This window comes from Nymphaea colorata, chromosome 5 (assembly GCF_008831285.2).
Source record: "Nymphaea colorata isolate Beijing-Zhang1983 chromosome 5, ASM883128v2, whole genome shotgun sequence".
In the NCBI taxonomy this organism is placed as follows: domain Eukaryota; kingdom Viridiplantae; phylum Streptophyta; class Magnoliopsida; order Nymphaeales; family Nymphaeaceae; genus Nymphaea; species Nymphaea colorata.
In genome coordinates, this window is record NC_045142.1 from 23,639,717 (window position 1) to 23,646,188 (window position 6,472).

The window sequence follows — 6,472 nt, forward strand, 5'->3', positions numbered from 1 at the left end:
ATCTGTACAATAAATTATTTGGTTTTCATTAATCAAAGACTTCGTCCGTATGAAGTTTTTTTGAGGTGTGCTGTTTCGTATTGGAATTTGATAAAAACATAAGCAACAGGACTTTCACTGACCATCAACCTGACCAATTATGTCATATCCTCAAAGACTATTATTCTTCCAAACTATGTGTACAAAGCATATTGGAATCGAGTCACTGGGAAGAACATCATGCCTTGCACGTCAAGTTGAATACTCATGAGATTGCTGGGACAATGTTTTCGTTCCATACCCATAAATGTGATCATCCAAAACAATTTACTCCATCTAATATAATGGCCAAACACCATTACTTGATGGAAACAAATATGGATCATATATATCCTGCCCAAGTGGGTGGTTTTCAAATTATAGTAAGTGCTCTTGTCGTGCACCACTTTTCTGGCATTTTTTCTCACTTTAGTCCACCCAGTTCAGTTTAGTGGTAAATCAGCCACAAAAGTTTGGCAAAGTGGTAGACATATCCTAAACTGAACTACCACTAAACTGAACTGGGTCGACTAAAATGAGAAAAAGTGCACTTTCGTCTCCAGAAAAGTCGTGCACGACAAGAGCATTTTCTGTAATTTCAAAACCACCCACTTCCGCATGATATATATGATCCATATTTGTTTTCATGACGATTTCGCCATTGCACTAGATGGAGTAAATTATTTTGGATGATCACATTTACGCCGAACCTGGCTTTGGGTGTGGAACGAAAGGATTTAAGAAAAGTATATTAATTTTTTAAATCCGAATCCGATCTCATTTCATGATAGTACATTAATTTTTTGTTCCATATCTTTTTTTTTTTTAATTGGTTTGGTCAGATATCTAAATCAAATCGGATATATTGACATCCCTATTAATAACTTAATTAAAAAACTATTTCTCTGGCGGATGGCTCTGCCAATACCTATCTTTTGCATTTTCTTTTAATCACCTGCTTAAGGGTCCAGCAACAGGATAAATGAACTAATACAGAGAACAAAGCAGGAATATTACAAAGAATTCAGACAAACACCCTGTTAAAAATTGTTCCTTACGGCTTCTGGAGCTTACTGCAACTGCTGCAAAATGCACAGATTTTTATCGAGAGAGAACTATTATTTACTACAGGCATCTGTTAAAACATAAAAGTTGATGACATAGTAAGCACAGCTGATAATTGGACATACGTCTTGACAGCCTCAGAGACGGCGAGTTATATCCAATGGAATTCACTTATATTCAGTGAAAATGTTGAATGTAACAAAGTTCACAAACAAAATATTAAGGAACTAAAAACCATATCCAAAAAAAAATGTTAATGCTAATTCATCTTTTGCCACCGTTTTTAATGACACAAAATTTAACAAAAAAAATTCCAGCCTCAGAGGTAATATACATACATACATACTCTTTCATATGAAAAAAAGGTCATATAGCATTTCTTTCATATGAAACTGGCTATTTCATATGAAATGAGCCATCTTCATATATATAGGTAATGTTCATGACATGCATGACCAAACAAAACCATATATATATATTATAAAGATTGCTGACATAGGTAATAAATCTAATAAATTAATATTACTGCCAACTTAGTTAGCAATAAAATCCTGCAAAGTTATTGAATGTTCGCCAATGTTTTCATTTTCTCTAGCAATTAGATTTACTTGCTCCATCGACAATGGCAACAATTCGTTAAAGACAAATCAATATTACCCAATTATAAAGGTCGCCAAGATAGATATTAAATCTAACAAATGACTATTATTGTCAAAATGGAGAGCAAAACTTAGCCAGGTTGCTGGCACACCTCCCCACTGGATCACGTCCATCGTTACCATTTTCATTGTTTTCGTAAGACTTTATTCAGCCACCTATTTTGAACCCAATGGATTATGACAAAAAGCTTCTTCTACTAAATAAATAAATAAATAAATAAATAAATAAATAAATAATATATATATATGTATATATATATCTTCTCCTACTAAATAAATAAATAATATATATATATATATATATATATATATATATATATATATATATATATATATATATAAAACACAATTTACTATGTTAGTGGTTGGGAGAAAGAAGATTGACCAGCTAGCCCAATGAAGAGGTTGCCGGCTGGTTTGGTTTCTCTTCTCCTCCAAACATGTTATATGTATAATCATATATGAAAGGAATACACATTGTATACATAAAGTACAGTAAGCCACAGATTTAAACTGCCTTTAATCTATACCTAAAATGTGCTGAAAATCAACATAAAACAGAAAATAAGAAGAGGAAAACGGAGGAAAAATAAGCTTTAGCTATCCGGCTAGCAGACTTGCAAAAGCCATTAATGCTCCCAAAAAACTTAATCCTAGAAATGTCAAAATGTGAAAGAAAAAAAAAACTGTGCTGGAAAATCAATAAGAAAGAAACATAAAAAACATGATTATTAGGGATGTCAACAGATCAGATACGGATTGGATATATCATTGATTATATTCGTTTTTTTTATATTTACATATTCGGTTCAAATTCAAATAAAGAAAGTCATATCCAAATCTAAATCCGAAATCCGATTTTTATATGTATAACCGACTCCAAATCCAAATTTTGAACCGGATTTAGCCAATTTTCAAAATTTAATAGCACTAGATATAGGATACTCATGTAAAAATGAATCTGGTTTGAATCCGATTGGATATTTATATATATATGAATCCAATTGAATATCATTTATTAAATCCGAATATGATCTGATTGCTTAATCGGATATTAAATTTTTTTCATATCTGATTTTTTTGGATCGGATAGGTCGGATATTTGATTCAAATCAGATACATTGACATTCCTAATTACTATGACTTTAGACCGAATTTCTAGAAGAAGGGAACAGAAAGAGGACTAACCCGTTGACTCGTCCTACAAAGTAAGTCTGAATTTAAAATCCAAACCCGATGTCACAATCTGAATGTGACTTTTACATTCATATCTGATTCCAAATTTTGGACCAAATGCTGGCAAGTTCAAAATGTAAGAGCATTTAGTATATGATATTTAAAAGCTTAGGATGCCCATAATGGGGGACGTCCCCTCCATTTTATTCATGTTCTCAAAAAAGAAAATTTCAAAAACACTCCAAGATTTTAGAAATAATTTTCAAACCAACTTGATGTGCTAGCACAAGGCGCTTCCCATTTTTTGGTCGCATTCTTTTGAAACATTTAAGTTTTATCATATATGGATCATTAATTTTTGGATGTAGATTTGAGGTTTAGCTCCCTCGTTTAGTTTGATTGAGCTTATGGATTTGGATATGGATTTCTGTTATATTGGAAACCTGCTCCAAAACACCAAAAAATATCTTTCTAGGTATAGAAATAGATAAGGCCGGAATAAAAATGCAAACACATATTATCCAAAAAATAGCACAAACAGAAGAATTAGACACCAAGAAAAAATTACAGTCTTTTCTAGGATTAGTAAACCAAGTCAGAGAATATATTCCTCATTTAGCTAAACATTACAAAATTTTACAAGAAAAATTAAAGAAAGATAGAGAATATTACTGGACTGAAGAAGATAAACAACATATAAACCAAATAAAAACCGTTTGTACAAACCTACCTAAATTAGAATTTCCAAATGAACAAAAACCATTTATATGCATCATTGAAACAGATGCTTCAGAATCTAGTTATGGATCAGTACTAAAATATAAATATTTAGATGATGGAAAAGAATATCTTTGTAGATATCACTCAGGAAGCTTCAAAGATAATGAAATAAAATGGGAAATAAATCGAAAAGAATTACTAGGATTATACTATGCACTATTACATTTTGAAATATATGTAGTCTATACAAAATTTAAAGTTAGAACAGATAACACACAGGTAAAATATTGGTTAAATGCTAAACTAGAAAATTCAATTGTTAAAAAAGAAATAAGGAGACTGGTAAACAATATCAAGTTATTTGATTTTAAAATTGAAGTAATCAGGACTAATGAAAATTGCTATGCAGATTATTTGTCTAGAAATGTAAAGTAACAAGCCAGACGAATAAGAGAGGCTAAATACAAGAACTAATTAGCACAACACACACACATTGGTAATCATATTCACCAATCAACCACTACAAGTGGAAAAGAATATGGCTAGTCCAGAGCAAACAGCTCCTGGTAAAGACAAATCAAATCCGTTGATGGATGATCACTTTCCGAAAGTGATAAAACTAACCATCACAGAACACACACAAATTGAGTTGCGGCGTAAAAGCCAAGTCTCTCAATAACACCGATTGTTTATTTGTGCAGCTAATCAGAATGGAGCTAGAAGAACAGCAAACCCAATTAGCAACACTACAAAACCAAATAAATGAACTCTTAAAGTGGAAAACCCAGATAGAGCCATTGCTAAAAATCCCAGAAATAATCAAACCAAAAATTTCTGAACCAAAAACAATAGAAACAACAGAACAAGAAGACATAAATATCACTTTCAAGCCAAGATTCAAAAATTCCAACCTAAACCAAAAATTTCAAAAAACGATAATACCAGCAAGAACCAGTCTATTCATACCCCCTCAAACCCAAACCTATTTGGAAACTATACAAAAAGAAAAAACTGAAAGCCAGTCTATAATAGTTAATAACTACCTTAGAAATCTAAAGAAAGTCTGTGACTTCCTAAATAAAAACCCAAGAGAAAAGAATACAGTACCAGGTAAAGGTTATACTACTATCTCATACCCAGGAGTAAACAAGATGATAGCTTATCCTAATACCGACCCAAACTTGGTAAAAATGGTACATAGTTATGGATTACTCCATACTCTATATACCAGCAATGCGAAAGAACTGGAAGAGATTCCAGAGTTATGCAAAGCAGCTAAACGTTATCTAGAGATAACAAAAGCCCCACTTATTTTTCTAAGAATATATGCTGCCCAGGCAGAAATATTCGAAGAACGAATAATACCAGCTATTTATGCCATCAAGATAGGACTAACCAAAGAAATGGTGAATCCAGAAGTTCAACAACAAGAAGAAATATTACTACCAGAAATGAGAGTCTTCTTTTCCAAGAAACGACCCAGGGATTTGCAAGTAATATTCGAAGAACTTCTGCATCAATACCAAGAACCAAATGTATGGATGTACGAAGCAAGGAACAGCCAGATTATCTACTCCCTATCATTGAAGACTAAAGAAGGAAGTAAAGAAGAGATATTAAGATGGTTAGAGACTTTAATTATACCAGATAAACCATCTCAGACCAGAGCAATCAAGGGACCATTAATGGGAGCCAAGAATCTAAGAGAATATTGCCAGTCTATGCAGAAATATCCAGAACATAAGTGTTCCGAATGTGCTAAGGGAAAAGAGTTGTGCGAGGTAAATCTTTAAAGTAAATTTCCAGTCAATCCTTCAATCACAACCATGAAAATGGAAAAGCTATGATCGATTGGGAATATATTCCAAAAAGAACTAGCACAACAATCGCACCAAAAGAGTCAGAATAAAGCAAAAGAGGATGGAGACGAAACGAGCAAAAGATGATGGGACTAAAAGAAGAAAAGTAAAAGATGAAGAAGACAAAATGAGCAAAAGATGATGGGACTAAAGAAAGAAAAAGATAATGGGACTAGAGGAAGAGAAACAAGTGGATGACAGAATAACATAAAGAGAAACCATCGCATTCTTCAACAAAAGCCGTCCATCAAGATTCGGCCTCAGCAATTCTAAACCTCAGATCTCCACCAAAGAATATGAAGGCCATTTCTATAAGAAGCAAACAAGGATCAGTGAGGAGGGGCATTGGCAGTTCTCTCTCTCTGAATTCTTCTTCGAATTCTTCTTTTCCTTATGTACTTCTGACCTCACCCCTATTTGGTATCAGAGCCTGTGTAGTTTATAACTAGGAACTAGACTAGTAAGTCTCATGGAGTCTGTTCCAGAGACTAATAGCAGCCATATATCTTCAGCTTCGTCAGAAGTTGATGAACTATCTGTAAGTATGGTCCTTCCAGTAATTGAATAAAGTATTAGTTTTCCTTACGAGCATGTGTTAATATTTTGATTTTCAAGCATGTGTAGAGTAGTTTTATTTTCTGTCACAGGCATCATTTGAATTTACCTAAGTTTGCCTATATGATTAGTTGGTAAAAGGGGAAGCCTGAATGTGTTACTCAAGAGGGAAAGACCCCAGACGAGTACCCACAAAGGCAGAGGCCGATCGGGGAAAGTGAGATGGTCATGTCATGAGGAAAACACATAAGGGCAAGTCTTGGGCCAAGTACATGATATACAGAACAAAGGTTATTTCAATTTCTGCAGCGGATAGATTATAGGACACAAAACACATACTTGAGAATGGAAATGTTTGCACTCCTCGGACAGAAAAACACTTCACAAATCATGGAAAAAACTGAATTTGAAAAAATTGTA